At 42.6% G+C, this 18,497-nt stretch overlaps 1 long non-coding RNA gene across 2 annotated transcripts; it reads right to left on the bottom strand.

The window, feature by feature from the left end:
* Window positions 1-269: 269 nt before the first annotated feature.
* Window positions 270-18,068, bottom strand: LOC138433501 (uncharacterized). 2 transcript variants are annotated; one of them, XR_011254334.1, is made up of 3 exons: window positions 17,483-18,068; window positions 4,212-4,251; window positions 270-3,689 (listed from the first exon to the last, which is right to left on the bottom strand). It is a non-coding gene; the product is annotated as an uncharacterized lncRNA (long non-coding RNA). The 2 variants fall into 2 exon arrangements; XR_011254335.1 differs by having other exon boundaries at window positions 803-3,689; window positions 4,208-4,251; window positions 17,483-18,047.
* Between the last annotated feature and the right edge of the window lie 429 nt (window positions 18,069-18,497).

Raw genomic sequence — 18,497 nt, 5'->3', positions numbered from 1 at the left:
AAGAAGAAATGTTTATAAGGATATGGAAAAATTGGAACCCTTGTGCATTACTGATGGGAATGTAATAGTGCAGCCACTGAGGAAAACAGTTTGGTAGTTTCTTAAAAAGTTAAAGGTGGGGACTTCCCTGGCGGTTCAGTGACTAAGACTCCATTCTCCCAATGCAGGGGGTCTCGGTTCGATCCCTGGCCAGGGAACTAGATCCCACATGCTGCAACTAAGACTCAGTGCAGTCAAATAAATAAATAAAAATAAATATTTTTAAAAAGTTAAAGTTGGAACTACCATATGACACAGCAATTTTATTCCTAGGTATATATCCAAAAGAATTAAAAGCAGGAACTTGAACATATATTTGTACACCAAAGTTCATAGCAGCATTATTCACAATAGCCAAAAGTTGCAAACAACCCAAGTGTTCATCAGCAGATGAATGAATAAACAAAATATAGTATATATACACACAATGGAATATAAGTCAACCAAAAGAAAAATGAAAATTTTCATATATGCTATAACATGGGTGAATCCTTAAAACATGTGAAATTAACTAGACACAGAAGGGCAAATATTATATAAATCTACTTATAAGAGGTACCTAGAGTAGGCAAATTCACAGGGATAGAAAGAATAAAAGCTACGAGAAGCTAGGGTTCTAAGAGGGCTAAGAGAGTTATTATTTAATGGGTACATAGTTTATATTGAGGAAGATGAAAAAGTTTTAGGAGTAGATGGTAGTGATCATTATACAGCACTGTGAGTGTATCTAATTCCTGAATCTGAATTGTACACTTACAAATGGTTAAAATGAGAAATACCATGCTACGTGTATTTTATTATAATAAAAACAATGAAGTCTACATCTAAAACTAATACAATGTTGGACTTCCCTGGTGGTCCAGTGGTTAAGACTCTGCACTCCCAATGTAGCATGCACAGGTTTGATCCCTGGTTGGTGAACACTACACAGAACAGCAAAATAAATAATAGTACAATTTTATGTGTCAATTATATCTCGATAAAAATTAACTAATTGACTTAAAAGAAACAATAACATTAAACATCAAACAACAATGGATCAAAGACCTAAATGTAAGAATTAAAACCATAAAACTCTTAGAAAAACTCACAGGAGTAAATCTTCATAATTTTGGATTTGGCAATGGATTCTTAGATATGACAACAAATTTTTGAGCAATCAAAGGAAAAATAGAAAAGTCGGACTTCAAAAAATTAAAAACTTTTGTGCTTCCAAGGACACTATCAAGAGAGGGAACAGATAACTCATAGAATGGGATAACGTATTTGCAAATCATATATTTATAAGGGTTTAGTATTCAGAATACATAACATGCTCTTAAATTAACAACAAAAAGGCAATCTACCCAATTTTAAAATAGACAAAAGACTTGAATAGAAGTTTTGCCAACCTATAACATATTTATGTAGGCCAACAAACACATGAGAAGTGTCAACATCATTGGTCAAGAGGAAACTCTTGTACGTTGCTGGGAAACGCAAATGTTTTGGTGGAATATTATTCAGCCATAAAAAAGAAATGAAGTAGTAGTACATGCTACAACAAGGATTAATTTTCAAAATCTTATGTTATGTCAAAGAAGCTAGACACAAAATTTCAGTTATATATTCCACTTATGTGAAATATGTAGGACAGGCACATCCAGAGAGATTGAAAGTATATTAGTGATTGCCAGGGGCTGGGAGAAGGGAGGAATGAGCAGTATGTCAATGGTATAACTCTTGTTGAGATGAAGAATTTGTTTTGGAATTAGTGGTGGTGATTGCACAACCTCGAGAATATTAAAAAAAACAACAACTATGAATTGTACACTCCTTAGGATGAATTCTATGCTATGGGAACGATATCTCGATTTTTAGAAATAATATTTTAAAAAATGAATAAGAGAGATTCATGTGTAAGAGGTTAATATCCTGAGTCAGGAGTCAGGTGAGGTAAAATAGTCCAGACACAAAGTCTAGCTAGAAAATAGGACCTGAGTGTGCTCTGAAGGAAGAGGAGAAAAGGCAAATGTTAGAGGTGGAAGATAATCCAGTAAGAAAGTAGGAATCAGTGGCAAAAAGTTCTGGTGGCCAAAAGGTGGTGAGAGTAATGAAAAGAGCCAAAAGGTGGTGAGAGTAATGAAAAGAGAGTCTCGATCTTGAGAGTTTGAGGGGAAATAGGGTCTAGTAGGAGAGATCCTGGAACAAAGATAAAAGTTAGGGGTGGAGTGAAAGAACATTAAGTGAATAAAAAGGCAAGGAGGGTACCCAGTGGCCTGGAGATAAAGTTTCAGAGGATGAGAAAAATCGATCGGCAAAAATATGCGGCAAATGTCAGAGTGACTTCTAATGACAGAAAGAAGGCCACTGATGTGAATTATAAGGGTGATGTAGGCCTGAGGTGATGTAGCCCAACATCGCAGTTGTAGCCCTTCCTTAAAGGAAGGGAGACAATGAACTAAGATGGGTACAGTGTGGGAAGATGGGTTTCTGTAGGTCCTCAGGCTGACGGAGGGAGAGGGGCTCTTAATTGGTTTTCAAAAGGGTCTGGTGAGAGAGGGGATGCCGCAGAAGGGGAGAGAAGCTGGCTCAGGCAGAGAACCAGGGGATATAGCCAAAGGGACACAGAAGACACAACAGCTTCCCAACCTACTTAAGCATCAGAAGATCAGCTTCCATGGTCACCCTATCATGATCCTCTCAGCAGGGATTTTGCTACAAACTGCTCTCATCAAGTTTTCCCAGATGGCTGCAGAAGACAGGATGCACAAACTGAATGGGGATTTATTCCTCAAGGAAGGGTTTCTCTCACATTCCCTTCCCTATAGGATTACCTTCTCATGTCAACCCCGGCTGCATGGGGGCCCTGCAACCACAAAAGACCATGCTAGGAAGAAGGGAACAGAAGAGATTCATCAATACCTGCTTTCCCAAAGAGCAAGCAGGTCTCATGCCACATGCACACTTTATGGCAAATTCTCCTAGGTAACCAGGAGACTTGGTCAAATGTAGTGAAGGTAGAAGCAAAGGATCTTATAGGAGGCTCAGCAAAACTGTTCTCTGGGGGAGGCTCTTGGGAGACTAGACTCCAAGAGCCCCAAGCATTAGTACACAAGGTCAAAGAGTGACAACAGTAGACAGGCTCAAGTATGGAAGAGTGTTTTGTACTTTATCCCATCCTCATAACCACACTGTGAGGGATGAAGATAAAGTGTAACTCAAGGAGGAATCTGAGCCTTCAGTTCAGTTCAGCCGCTCAGTTGTGTCCGACTCTTTGCGACCCCATGAATTGCAGCACGCCAGGCCTCCCTGTTCATCACCAACACCCGGAGTTCACTCAAATTCATGTCCATCGAGTTGGTGATGCCATCCAGCCATCTCATCCTCTGTCGTCCCCTTCTCCTCCTGCCCCCAATCCTTCCCAGCATCAGGGTCTTTTCCAGTGAGTCAACTCTTTGCATGAGGCGGCTAAAGTACTGGAGTTCCCAGCTTCAGCATCAGTCCATCCAATGAACACCCAGGACTAATCTCCTTTAGAATGGACTGGTTGGATCTCCTTGCAGTCCAAGGGACTCTCAAGAGTCTTCTCCAACACCACAGTTCAAAAGCATCAATTCTTCAGTGCTCAGCTTTCTTCAGAGTCCAACTCTCACATCCATACATGACCACTGGAATAACAACACCCTTGACTAGATGGACATTTGTTGGCAAAGTAGTATCTCTACTTTTCAATATGCTATCTAGGTTGGTCATAACTTTCCTTCCAAAGAGTAAGCATCTTTTAATTTCATGGCTGCAATCACCATCTGCAGTGATTTTGGAGCCCCAAAAAATAAAGTCTGACACTGAGCCTTAGGAAAGTTAAAACAGTTTGTCCCAAATCAGGACCCAAAAGGCCTGCCTATAGATATCCATTCCACTGTGTCTCACACTGCCACCTGGTGGACAAGACCCACTGGCCAGCTCCACCATTCTTCCACTTTCAGGACGGACCTAGAAGGGAACCAACCAAGTGTGCTTGGTTCTAACTCCTTCCCATGACTCTCTCTGAGGAGAGCTTGTTTTCTAAACGGGTTGAGCTCTAGCAGGTGACATCCTTAGAGACTGTGGATGTGGACCTGGGTCATGAAAAGGAGAGATTAAGGTTAACCCTTGAGTGCTATGGACTGAACAGTCAGAACCTTACCTACCAAATGTTCCCTCCTTGCTCCTCTTCCTTTTGGACTGATGCTGAAAAACAAAAAGGAATGAGGAGCTTGGACTCAATTCTTATTCTCCTCTCTCTAGGCAAGTTGCAGACATTTATTATATATGAACCATATGATTTTCTACATTGAATTAGTGAAATTCTGAGTTCTTATCCAGAAATCATTTTTTTAATGATTAAAGTATTTTCTATTGTTTTTTCCTTTGAAAAATCTCAAACAAATGTTTTTTGTATGTGATCCTCAGTTGATTTTTTAGTTAGTAGTCCTTAATGATGGAGAAGGAAATGACAACTCACTCCAGTATTCTTGCCTGGAAAATTCCATGGACAGAGCAGCCTGGTGAGCTACAGTCCATGGGGTCACAAAGACTGCCACGACTGAACACATCACTACAATCCTTAATGAAAAGGGTAAATAATCTCAGATCAACAAGGGCATGAATGTTTCCATTCGATAGGATTTTACCCCCTGATAGAGCTTAGTCTCTAGCATCTCAGCACTGCTCTCCAGATCAGCTCAATCACAAAGGAAACATGTGAACCAGAGATATCTGAGGTGTGTGATGAATGAGTGTTGAAAGACTGTTCTCCTATAAGTATCCTGAACTATCTTCATAATTTAATCCTGTGTTATCACATACAGTAGCTGCTAGCCACAATGGCTGAAGCACTTTGAAATGTGGCTAGTCTGAACTAAGATGTGCTGTAAGTGTAAAATATACACTGGATTTTAAATACAGTACCAAATAAGGATGAAAGATGTCTCAGTATTAATTTTTTATTATTGCTTGCATGTTGAAATAACTGTTGAAAGGAAATTTCTGATCAAATTTACTTTTTTTTTTTTTTGCAGGTTTTTTGATGTGGACCATTTTTTAAAGTCTATTGAATTTGTTACAATATTGCTTCTGTTTTATGTTTTGTATTTTTGGCCCTGAGGCCCGACATGGGAAATTAGATCTCCCACCAGGGATTGAATTTGCACCCCTTGCACTCGAAGGTAAAGTCTTAACCGCTGGAACACCTGGGAAGTCCCTCAAATTTGCTCTTAATGCCTCTTAATATTTGCTCAAGTGTCTCTTAATATTGTCAATTGAAAATTTTGTATGTGACCACCAGCTTTTTCATTTTTCTCTGCTGTACAGCATTTTTTAATGCTTATTACTCAGAAACACTCTTTCACAACAGACCTTTGCAGCACTGGTGATGACCCTCATTGAACCTCAGGTCGCACTATGTAGTCAACCGTTAGGATTCATTTAAAAGTGAATTTCCTCTACACAATATAAAGGAAATCATTTATCAAAGGCAATTTCAGTGCACATATTACACACAATATTATGGGGACAATAATGGCATAATAACTATTAACATGTCAAAGAATACACAAATAATTGTGTTTGTTGTTAAAAACTTGAGATTTCTATATAAATACTTCAAAATATTTATGAAAAATAGATCATGTCCTGTAAAAAAGAAAAAAAAGATGTGAACAATGGAAAAAATAGCCAAAAGAACATATAGTTGTTACCTCGGATAAGCAAAGCTTGAGGTAGAAGAAGGTGGGGGAAAAAAAGAATCTCCCCCCACCCCCCGCCACCTTGGCCACTCTGCTTGGCTTGTGGGATTTTAGATACCCAACCAGGGACTGAACCAGAGCCCAGCAATGAAAGCATCAAGTCATAACCACTGGACCACCAGGGAATTCCCAAGCCTGCTTTTTGTTAAAAGAAATTACTACCTGACTTTTGAAACAATATGCATACATTACTTTCATTTAAAAAAACAACTAATTTTAAATCCAGGAATCAAACCCAGGTCTCCTGCACTGCAGGCAGATTCTTCACCATCTGAGCCACAAGAACACAGATACTAGTTCAGTTCAGTAGCTCAGTCATGTCTGACTCTTTGCGACCCCATGAATTGCAGCACGCCAGGCCTTCCTGACCATCACCAACTCCCAGAGTTCACTTAAACTCACATCCATCGAGTCAGTGATGCCATCCAGCCATCTCATCCTCTGTCATCCCCTTCTCCTGCCCTCAATCCCTCCCAGCATCAGAGTCTTTTCCAATGAGTCAACTGTTCTCATGAGGTGGCCAAGGTAATGGAGTTTCAGCTTTAGCATCATTCCTTCCAAAGAACACCCAGAACTGATCTCCTTTAGAATGGACTGGTTGGATCTCCTTGCAGTCCAAGGGACTCTGAAGAGTCTTCTCCAACACCACAGTACAAAAGCATCAATTCTTCGGCACTCAGGTTTCTTCATAGTCCAACTCTCACATCCATACATGACCACTTGGAAAAACCATAGCCTTGACTAGACGGACATTTGTTGGCAAAGTAATGTCTCTGCTTTTGAATATGCTATCTAGGTTGGTCAGAACTTTTCTTCCAAAGAGTAAGCGTCTTTTAATTTCATGGCTGCAGTCACCATCTGCAGTGATTTTGGAGCCCCCAAAAATAAAGTCTGACACTGTTTCTACTGTTTTCCCATTTATTTCCCATGAAGTGATGGGACCGGATGCCATGATCTTTGTTTTCTGAATGTTGAGCTTTAAGCCAACTTTTTCACTCTCCTCTTTCACTTTCATCAAGAGACTTTTTCGTGCCTTCTTCACTTTCTGCCATAAGGGTGGTGTCATCTGCATATCTGAGGTTATTGATATTTCTCCCAGCAATCTGGATTCCATCTTGTGCTTCTTCCAGCCCAGTGTTTCTCATGATGTACTCTGCATGTAAGTTAAATAAGCAGGGTGACAATATACAGCCTTGACGTACTCCTTTTCCTATTTGGAACCAGTCTGTTGTTCCATGTCCAGTTCTAACTGTTGCTTCCTGACCTGCATATAGGTTTCTCAAGAGGCAGGTCAGGTGATTTGGTATTCCCATCTCTTGAATAATTTTCCACAGTTTATTGTGATCCACACAGTCAAAGGCTTTGGCATAGTCAATAAAGCAGAAACAGATGTATTTCTGGAACTCTCTTGCTTTTTTCATGATCCAGCAGATATTGACAATTTGATCTGTGGTTCCTCTGCCTTTTCTAAAACCAGCTTGAACATCTGGAAGTTCATGGCTCACATATTGCTGAAGCCTGGCTTGGAAGGTTGCCCTAAAAACATGCCCAACCCACAAATCTAAAGCTTTGTTGATTATCAGTCCAAAAGAAGAATAGTGTTCAGAACTGACAAAGTATGGGGAGCTGAATCTGAGGACTGCACATAAAACCAGGCAATCAAAAGGGCTATATATTGAACATGTGAACAAATCTGCCTGTCGGAAACCAGAGCCAATTTTAAAAAACCAATCTGTCTCTGGTGACACTAAGAATGTGAAACCAAACAGGACCCTATGTGGCTCCTGGGCAAGGAAGTTTTTCTGTTTCCCATTTCCTGTTTGTAGGAAATAGGCTTCAGCCTCCTTGACCTCTCCTGAGTTCCAAAGGGCAGGTTCAAACAGTTGCTAATCCGGGAAGGGAAGGGATGCAGAGAACAGGGAGGAGCAGTGAAGAAACAATAGTGCAGCCTCCAGACAGGATCCAGGTTTTGCCTCAAGGGATACACATATAACTGTTTTTGAGCTCTTCTGCAAAACTAATGACGTGTGTGTGCTCAGTCATGTCCAACTCTTTTCGACCCCATGGTCTGTAGCCTGCAAGGCTCTTCTGTCCATGGGATGTTCCAGGCAAGAATACTGGAGTGGGTTGCCATTTCCTACTCCAGGGGATCTTCCCGATCCAGGGATTGAACCTGCATTTCCTGTGTCTCTTGCATTGGCAGGCGGATTCTTCACCACTGCTCCACCTGTGGAAGATGATAACTACCAGATGAAGCATTTTCATTCCAGAGAAGTCAGTTTGATAACCTTCAGAATCCCAGAAGCTCATCAGGAGAACACCAAAAACCAGATTAAGGAATGCAGGTCCTGCACACACCCTGATCCTTTTCAACAACCCACCCTTGATCATTGCATAAAGTTCAGTTCAGTTCAGTCCCTCAGTCCTGTCTGACTCTTTGTGACCCTGTGGACTGCAGCATGCCAGGCTTTCCTGCTGGGGTACAGCCCCACTGGATCCAGGGAATTCGAAGCAGGGATGGAGTCAGCAAAGAAAAACTTATGTATTTAGAAATATCACTTCCCTGATGGTGCAACGTTAAAGCGTCTGCCTGTAATGTGGGAGACCTGGGTATTTAGAGATATAGAGAGATTAGGAAAGAATAGTGTAGTAGGAAAATTAGGGGAGAAAAGAGGCTGAATAACTTGGTTTACGTGGAAAACCAATGAAGTTCCAAGACAGGTAACTTGCACCGTCTACATAGGCCACCGGGGCCCGCTTGAATAGCAGAGGGTGCCCCGCCTTGGGCTCCCTCTCGCGGGGGTCTTAGAAGCCAGGGCAATAAGTAGACTCGGTGAGCCTCCACGTTCCAAGCGATCAGCCTGAAAAGGAGAGGGAGGGAGAGGGAGAAAGAGAGAGAGAGAGTCGACACTGGGGAGGCCAAGCTTGTGCAAAACCCCCATAACTTTATTTTTAAAAGGTGTTTATATACCCTAACTATTACATAATGGAAGATACAGAGTCATGCAGGGGCAGCACTCCTGACCCTTTCTGTATATCTTTTTGTATACACAAGGTCTCAGGTGATTTACATTATCTTCTGGCCAAGAGGCCTGTTAACACTTTATGGCTCTCTTCCTTAATGAATGTTAATCTCATTTCCCATGAAGTGTTTTTCTTTAATCTGCATCACCCTTAGAGCACTAAAGTTACATCCCTATAGAACAATGGTGCGATGGGTTATAACAAAGAAGGTACTTAACTCAAAGATTTATGTTGCTACTTGTTCTTTTTCTATATACCAACTATATCAACTAATAAAAGATAGGCAAAATTATAGAATACTGAAAGAGGAACTCCCCAGGTCAGTAGGTGCCCAATATGCTACTGGAGATCAGTGGAGAAATAACTCCAGAAAGAATGAAGGGATGGAGCCAAAGCAAAAACAATACCCAGTTGTGGATGTGACTGGTGATAGAAGCAAGATCCGATGCTGTAAAGAGCAATATTGCATAGGAATCTGGAATGTCAGGTCCATGAATCAAGGCAAATTGGAAGTGGTCAAACAAGAGATGGCAAGGGTGAACGTTGACATTCTAGGAATGAGTGAATTAAAATGGACTGGAATGGGTGAATTTAACTCAGATGACCATTATATCTACTACTGCAGGCAGGAATCCCTCAGAAGAAATGGAGTAGCCATCATGGTCAACAAAAGAGTCCGAAATGCAGTACTTGGATGCAATCTCAAAAATGACAGAATGATCTCTGTTCTTCTCCAAGGCAAACCATTCAATATCACAGTTATCCAAGTCTATGCCCCAACCAGTAACGCTGAAGAAGCTGAAGTTGAATGCTTTTATGAAGACCTACAAGACCTTTTAGAACTAACACCCAAAAAAGATGTCCTTTTCATTACAGGGGACTGGAATGCAAAAGTAGGAAGTCAAGAAACACCTGGAGTAACAGGCAAATTTGGCCTTGGAATGCAGAATGAAGCAGGGCAAAGACTAATAGAGTTTTGCCAAGAAAATGCACTGGTCATAACAAACACCCTCTTCCAACAACACAAGAGAAGACTCTACACATGGACATCACCAGATGGTCAACACCAAAATCAGATTGATTATATTCTCTGCAGCCAAAGATGGAGAAGCTCTATACAGTCAACAAAAACAAGACTAGGAGCTGACTGTGGCTCAGATCATGAACTCCTTATTGCCAAATTCAGACTTAAATTGAAGAAAGTAGGGAAAACCGCTAGACCATTCAGGTATGACCTAAATCAAATCCCTTATGATTATACAGTGGAAGTGAGAAATAGATTTAAGGGCCTAGATCTGATAGATAGAGTGCCTGATGAACTATGGAATGAGGTTTGTGACACTGTACAGGAGACAGGGATCAAGACCATCCCCATGGAAAAGAAATGCAAAAAAGCAAAATGGCTGTCTGGGGAGGCCTTACAAATAGCTGTGAAAGAAGAGAGGCGAAAAGCAAAGGAGAAAAGGAAAGATATAAGCATCTGAATGCAGAGTTCCAAAGACTAGCAAGAAGAGATAAGAAAGCCTTCTTCAGCAATCAATGCAAAGAAATAGAGGAAAAGAACAGAATGGGAAAGACTAGAGATCTCTTCAAGAAAATTAAGAGATACCAAGGGAACATTTCATGCAAAGATGGGCTCGATAAATGACAGAAATGGCATGGAACTAACAGAAGCAGAAGATATTAAGAAGAGGTGGCAAGAATACACGAAGAACTGTACAAAAAAGATCTTCACGACCCAGATAATCATGATGATGTGATCACTCATCTAGAGCCAGACTTGGATCTTGGAAAGTGAAGTCAACTGGGCCTTAGAAAGCATCACTACGAACAAAGCTAACAGAGGTGATGGAATTCCAGTTGAGCTGTTTCAAATCCTGAAAGATGATGCTGTGAAAGTGCTGCACTCAATATGCCAGCAAATTTGGAAAACTCAGCAGTGGCCACAGGACTAGAAAAGGTCAGTTTTCATTCCAATTCTAAAGAAAGGCAATGCCAAAGAATGCTCAAACTACTGCACAATTGCACTCATCTCACATGCTAGTAAAGTAATGCTCAAAATTCTCCAAGCCAGGCTTCAGCAATATGTGAACTGTGAACTTCCAGATGTTCAAGCTGGTTTTAGAAAGGCAGAGGAAACAGAGATCAAATTGCCAACATCCACTGGACCATCAAAAAAGCAAGAAAGTTCCAGAAAAACATCTATTTCTGCTTTATTGACTATGCCAAAGCCTTTGACTGTGTGGATCACAACAAACTGTGGAAAATTATTCAAGAGATGGGAATACCAGACCACCGGACCTGCCTCTTGAGAAATCTGTATGCACGTCAGGAAGCAAAAGTTAGAACTGGACATGGAACAACAGACTGGTTCCAAATAGGAAAAGGAGCACGTCAAGGCTGTATATTGTCACCCTGCTTATTTAATTTTTATGCAGAGTACATCATGAGAAACACTGGACTGGAAGAAACACAAGCTGGAATCAAGATTGCTGGGAGAAATATCAATAACCTCAGATATGCAGATGACACCACCCTTATGGCAGAAAGTGAAGAGGAACTAAAAAGCCTCTTGATGAAAGTGAAAGAGGAGAGCGAAAAAGTTGGCTTAAGGCTCAACATTCAGAAAATGAAGATCATGGCATCCGGTCCCATCACTTCATGGGAAATAGACGGGGAAACAGTGGAAACAGTGTCAGACTTTATTTTGGCGGGCTCCAAAATCACTGCAGATGGTGACTGCAGCCATGAAATTAAAAGACACTTACTCCTTGGAAGAAAAGTTCTGACCAACCTAGATAGTATATTCAAAAGCAGAGACATTACTTTGCCGACTAAGGTCCGTCTAGTCAAGGCTATGGTTTTTCCAGTGGCCGTGTATGGATGTGAGAGTTGGACTGTACTGAGCACCAAAGAATTGATGCTTTTGAACTGTGGTGTTGGAGAAGACTCTTGAGAGTCCCTTGGACTGCAAGGAGATCCAACCAGTCCATTCTGAAGGAGATCAACCCTGGGATTTCTTTGGAAGGAATGATGCTAAAGCTGAAACTCCAGTACTTTGGCCACCTCATGAGAAGAGTTGACTCATTGGAAAAGACTCTGAAGCTGGGAGGGATTGGGGGCAGGAGGAGAAGGGGACGACCGAGGATGAGATGGCTGGATGGCATCACAGACTGGATGGACGTGAGTCTGAGTGAACTCCGGGAGATGGTGATGAACAGGGAGGCCTGGCGTGCTGCAATTCATGGGGTCACAAAGAGTCGGACACGACTGAGCAACTGAACTGAATGAACTGAACTGACAGCAAGTATTGGCTCAACAAAGGAAACCCTTAATCAGTCCTATTCTAATGATTTTGACTCCTCGGAAGTCCCTACATTTTAGGATGTTTTGAGCTTCCTGTGCCTCTCGCAGTCGGAACGCCGCAAACAATCACATGCGCTGCTGTAAGAGTCCTGTAGGCAGGCTAGAAAGCCATCAGAGGGGTTTTTGGATTGAAATACTTGTATTATGCCCAGGAGATTTATTATCTAAAAGCTCTAAATTAACTTTTTCCATAAAAAGGTTTTTGGGGGACAGCCCCCTGTTAATGTCAGAAAAATAGGCGAAAAGCATAACGCAGTATGGCAGGCAGACTCTGGTTTGGGGGAAGATGAACGAGCAGATTCAGTGAGGCTCCCTTAAGGCCGGACTTGCCTTTGTCTGTCGGACCCCTTAACCTCATGATCTTTGCCACGGGTGGGACTCCTCGTGCTGGCTCCCAGCACTTGCCTGTCCATCATCAACTGCAGGAGCTTGCTCAAACTCATGTCCATTGACTCAGTAATGACATCCAACCTTCTCAACCTTTGCCGACCCCTTCTCCTCCTGCCTTCAGTCTTTCCCAGCATCAGGGTCTTTTCAAATGAGTCAGTTCTTCGCATCAGGTGGCCAAAGTACTGCAGTTTCAGCTTTAGCATCAGTCCTTCCAATAAAAATTCAGGACTGATTTTCTTTAGGGTGGACTGGTTTGATCTCCTTGCAGTCCAAGGGACTCTTAAGAGTCTTCTCCAACACCACAGTGCATCAATTCTTCAGCATTCAGCTTTCTTTATGGTCCAACTCTCACATCCATACATGACTACTGAAAAAACCATAGCTTTGACTAGATGGACCTTGGTGGCAATGTAATGTCTCTGCTTTTTCATATACTCTCTAGTTTGGTCATAGCTTTTCTTCTAAGGAGCATCTTTTAATTTCATGGCTGCAGTCACCATCTGCAGCAATTTTGCAGCCCAGGAAAATAAAGTCTTTCACTGCTTCCATTGTTTCCCCATCTATTTGTCATGATCTAAGTTTTTTGAATGTTGAGTTTCAAGCCAGCTTTTTCACTCTTCTCTTTCACTTTCATCAAGAGGCTCTTCAGTTCCTCTTTGTGTTCTGTCATAAGGGTAGTGTCATCTGCATATCTGAGGTTATTGATATTTCTCCTGGAAATCTTTATTTCAGCTTGTGCTTCATCTAGCCCAGCATTTCGCATGATATAGTCTGCATATAAGATAAATAAACATGGTGACAATATACAGCCTTGATGTCCTCCTATCCCAATTTGGAACTAGTCCATTGTTCCATGTCTGGTTCTAACTGTTGCTTCTTGACTTGTATACAGATTTCTCAGGAGGCAGGTCAGATGGCCTGGTATTCCCATATCTTTAATAATTTTCCATAGTTTGTTGTGATCCACACAAAAGACTTTGGCATAGTCAATAAAGCAGAAGTAGATGTTTTTCTGGAACTCTTTTGGAGTGGATGTTGGCAATTTGATCTCTGGTTCCTCTACCTTTTCTAAATCCAGCTTGAATATCTAGAAGTTCTTGGTTCACATGCTGTTGAAGCCTCACTTGGAGAATTTTGAGTATTACTTTGCTAGTGTGTGAGATGAGTGCCATTGTACAGTAGTTTGAACATTCTTTGGCATTGCCTTTCTTTGGGATTGAAATGAAAACTGATCTTTTCCAGTCCTTTGGCCACTGCTGAACACATGGCACTCAAATTTGCTGGCATATTGAGTGTAGCACTTTCACAGCATCATCTTTGAGGATTTGAAATAGCTCCACCGGAATGCCATCGCCTCCACTAGCTTTGTTCTTATTGATGCTTCCTAAGGCCCACTTGACTTCGCATTCCAGGATGTCTAGCTCTAGATGAGTGATCACACCATCATGGTTATCAGGGTCATTAAGATCTTTTTTGTATAGTTCTTCTGTGTCTTGCCACCTCTTCTTAATATCTTCTGCTTCTGTTAGATTCATACCGCTTCTGTACTTTATTGGGCCCATCTTTGCATGAAATGTTCCCTTGGTATCTCTAATTTTCTTGAAGAGATCTCTAGTCTCTTCCATTCTATTGTTTTTCTCTATTTCTTTGCGTTGATCACTAAGGAAGGCTCTCTTATGTCTCCTTGCTATTCTTTGAACTCTGCATTCAAATGGGTGTATCTTTCCTTTTTCTCCTTTGCCTTTAGCTTCTCTTCTTTCTTTTTTCAACTATTTGTAAGGCCTCCCCAGACAACCATTTTGCCTTTTTGCATTTCTTTTTCTTGGAGTGGTCTTGATCATTACTTCCTGCACAATGTCACGAATCTCTGTACACAGTTCTCCAGGCACTGTGTCTATCAGATCTAATCCCCTGAATCTATTTGTCATTTCTACTGTATAAGCATAAGGGATTTGATTCAGGTCATACCTGAATGATCTAGTGATTTTCCCTACTTTGTTCAATTTAAGTCTGAATTTGGCAATAAGGAGTTCAAGATCTGAGCCACTGTCAGCTCCTGGTCTTGTTTTTGTTGACTGTATAGAGCTTCTCCATCTTCAGTCACAAAGAATATAATCAACCTGATTTCGGTATTGACCATCTGGTGATGTCCATACATAGAGTCATCTCCTGTGTTGTTGGAAGACGGTATTTGCTATGACCAGTGCGTTCTCTTGGCAAACTCTGTTAGCCTTTGCCCTGCTTCATTTTGTACCATTGCATAAAACTCCTCACCATTTCCCCCTGTGTTAGGACATACAGGTTTTGTTTTTGCCATGTAAATATATGTATTTCAAAAATAAATAAAATTCACATTTTTAAAGACTTAGTCCTAACATCAACTCTTTATCATGTCAACATTAGCTGAATCAAATACCACAAAATAAACACCAAAGTTTTCTCCAAAAAATCATATTTACCCAACGTTTTACAATATATGGAAATGCTTATTCTACAGTTAGTTTTCAAACACAAAATTTGATCTGATATTGTATGTAAGAAATATGCAGAACTTCCCTCATGGTGCAGTGGATAAGATCCACCTGCCAATGCAGGAGACATGGGTTCAAACCCTGACTGGGGAAGATACCACACTCCTTGGAGCCCACAGGTGGTAACTACTAGAGCCCATGGTGTGCAAAAAAAGAAGCAACCACAATGAGCTCATGAACCTCAACTAGACTGTGGCCCCTGCTACTGCAACTAGAGAAAGCCATGTATCACGAAGACCCAACACAACCAAAAATAAGTGTCAACTACAAATTGACTGATCTTCCCTGTAGCTCAGATGATAAAGAATCTGCCTGCAATGTAGGAGACCCAGGTTTGATCACTGGATCAGAAAGATCCTCTGGATAGGGGAATGGCAATTCACTCCAGTATTCTTGCCTGGAGAATCCCATGGACAGAGGAGACTGGCAGGGCACAGTCCATGGGGTCATAAAGAGTCAGACACAACTGAGTGACTAACACTACTACTACTATAAATTGGCACTTGCCAAGAGCATTTGCTAGTGACTAAACAACAGACTGGCTCCAAATAGGAAAAGAAGCATGTCAAGGCTGTATATTGTCACCCTGCTTATTTAACTTCTATGCAGAGTACATCATGAGAAACACTGGGCTGGAAGAAGCACAAGCTGGAATCCAGATTGCTGGAAGAAATATCAATAACCTCAGATATGCAGATGACACCACCCTTATGGCAGAAAGTGAAGAAGGAACTAAAAAGTCTCTTGATGAAAGTGAAAGAGGAGAGTGAAAAAGTTGGCTTAAAACTCAACATTCAGAAAACGAAGATCATGGTATCATGGTATCACTTCATGGGAAATAGATGGGGAAACAGTGGAAACAGTGTCAGACTTCATTTTGGCGGGCTCCAAAATCACTGCAGATGGTGACTGCAGCCATGAAATTAAAAGACGCTTGCTTCTTGGAAGGAAAGTTCTGACCAACCTAGATAGCATATTCCAAAGCAGAGACATTACTTTGCCAACAAAGGTCCATCTAGTCAAGGCTATGGTTTTTCCAAGTGGTCATGTATGGATGTGAGAGTTGGACTGTGAAGGAGACTGAGCACTGAAGAATTGATGCTTTTGAACTGTGGTGTTGGAGAAGACTCTTGAGAGTCCCTTGGACTGCAAGGAGATCCAACCAGTTCATTCTGAAGGAGATCAGTTCTGGGTGTTCTTTGGAAGGAATGATGCTAAAGCTGAAACTCCAGTACTTTGGCCACCTGATGAGAAGAGTTGACTCATTGGAAAAGACTCTGAAGCTGGGAGGGATTGGGGGCAGGAGGAGAAGGGGATGACAGAGGATGAGATGGCTGGATGGCATCACCGACTGAATGGACGTGAATTTGAGTGAACTCCAGTAGTTGGTGATAGACAGGGAGGCCTGGAGTGCTGCAATTCATGGGGTCGCAAGTCATACACAACTGAGCAACTGAACTGAGCCGAACTGAAACAACAACAAGGGCATTTGCCATCTACCTGTGCTGCTGCAGCTGCCAACCATCAATACCCCCTAAAGGGAATTCAGGGTGGAAAGTGAGGCACTCTGTGCTCCAGGGAAACTGATGGAATAGGTCTTTAGATAGTTAGGAACTTATTTCATGATCCCAATTCTTACATCTCTTCATATTTAGAAAAGTTCTAAATCCCTTCACAGTGAGTAGCAAAAAACCTTTTGTAAAGTAAGGACTTGATTACGTTAACTTTCCCTTCACCAAAATTTTATACACTGACCTTCCCCTACTGCCTCTTTGAATCAGTCTCTCAGAGATATCTGAGGTGCTGTATGCTACACTGCAGTTCTCATTTTACCCCAAATAATACTTAATTCACAGCTCTCATACCTTGTGTATCTTTTTAGTGGACATAAGTAAATAAATTCTTTTTTTTTTTTTTCAGTAACATTTCTGGGGACTTCCCTAGTGGTCCAGTGGTTGAGAGTTTGCCTTGCAATGCAGGGGATGTGGGTTTGAGCCCTGTTCAGTGAACTAAGATTCCACAAGACTGGGAGCAACTAAGCCCTGCAGTCTGGAGCCACTCGGTGCCACAACTAAGATGTGAGATAGCCAAAATTTAAAAAATAACATTTCCTCCTATCTCTAGTAGGACATAGCTAGAGTGCCTATCAAATACAGGACCTGACACATAGAAGCCCCCCAAAAAAATGCAGCATGAGATTTGAAGGTAGTTGCTTCGGATTCCCCTCTAGAAGCCTGCGGGGCCAGCCCCTCAGGATGGGCTCTCACCTCTCCGCGCCCACACCAGTGTTAACGGCTGGGGCCCGCCCCGCCCTCTGCTCCCACTGCCCGCCGCGCCCGGGGCCTCCCCACTTCGTCCTCCCACCTGAAACAATCCTCCTGGACATGAGCTTCACCCTCCCGAAGACGCCAATCCCTCCCGGAGGGGCGGTTCCTTCAGGTTTCACAGTTCAGACCAGTCCTGACATTTTTGGAACACTGGGCCCCTCAGGTGCAGGGGAATAGAGCGTGTCGATCCCGCGGTGCTGCAACTGAAGCTGGGTTGCTGGCCCTTCACTAGACACATCCTTCTGGATGCGATGGGAAGGGGAAAGAGGAGGAGGAAGAGGAAAGAGGGGTCGGGGAAAGGGAGAGGGAAGGCAGAGGGAAAGGGAGAAAAACGAGTCGGGCAGTTTTAAGACGCCAAAGATACGGCCGCAAGTCGAAGATGGCGCGCTCCGCAGTGGGACCTGGGCGCAGCCGCCACACCCAGAGGCCTCGAGGATAGAGTCCTGCCCGGGAATGGGCCCTGAGGCGTCCGAAAAGCCTTGCCGTATCTTGGCTGTGCACTCTGATCGCAAGTATGCTTACTTCAGCGTCCTGAGCTGTTGTCTGCTGGTGGCCTCCAAGAAGCCTGAGAGGACAGTCCTGAGGCGGCCCCGCCCAGCCCCGCCTCCAGAGGGCCCCGCCCCGTCCCGAGCAGGCCCCGCCCATGAGCAGGCCCTCTCCGGAAATCTCGCCCTTTCATTCATTCACCCTTAGGGTACTGAGCTCCAACTGTGTAGTAAGCGCCTGAAAGTGAAAGTTGCTCAGTCGTGTCCGACTCTTTGCAACCCTCTGGATAGTAGTCCATGGAATTCTCCAGGCCAGAATACTAGAGTGGGTAGCCTTTGCCTTCTCCAGGGGATCTTCCAAACCCAGAGATCGAACCGAAGTCTCCGGCATTGCAGGCAGTTTTTTTACCGGCTGAGCCACAAGGGAAGCCCAAGCTAAGGGCCTGATGCTGAGGTTAAAACAGTGAACTGGGTAGACAAGGTCCCTGCCCTCAGATAATTAAGACACAAGTTACAGTCTAGTGTGGAAAGTGCCTGTGGAGGAGGAGAGGATGAGGGCACCCGTCC

This window comes from Ovis canadensis, chromosome 2 (genome assembly GCF_042477335.2).
Source record: "Ovis canadensis isolate MfBH-ARS-UI-01 breed Bighorn chromosome 2, ARS-UI_OviCan_v2, whole genome shotgun sequence".
Lineage (NCBI taxonomy): Eukaryota > Metazoa > Chordata > Mammalia > Artiodactyla > Bovidae > Ovis > Ovis canadensis.
The sequence above is the reverse complement of the archived record's forward strand: the minus strand, read 5'-3'. Positions and strand labels throughout refer to the sequence as shown.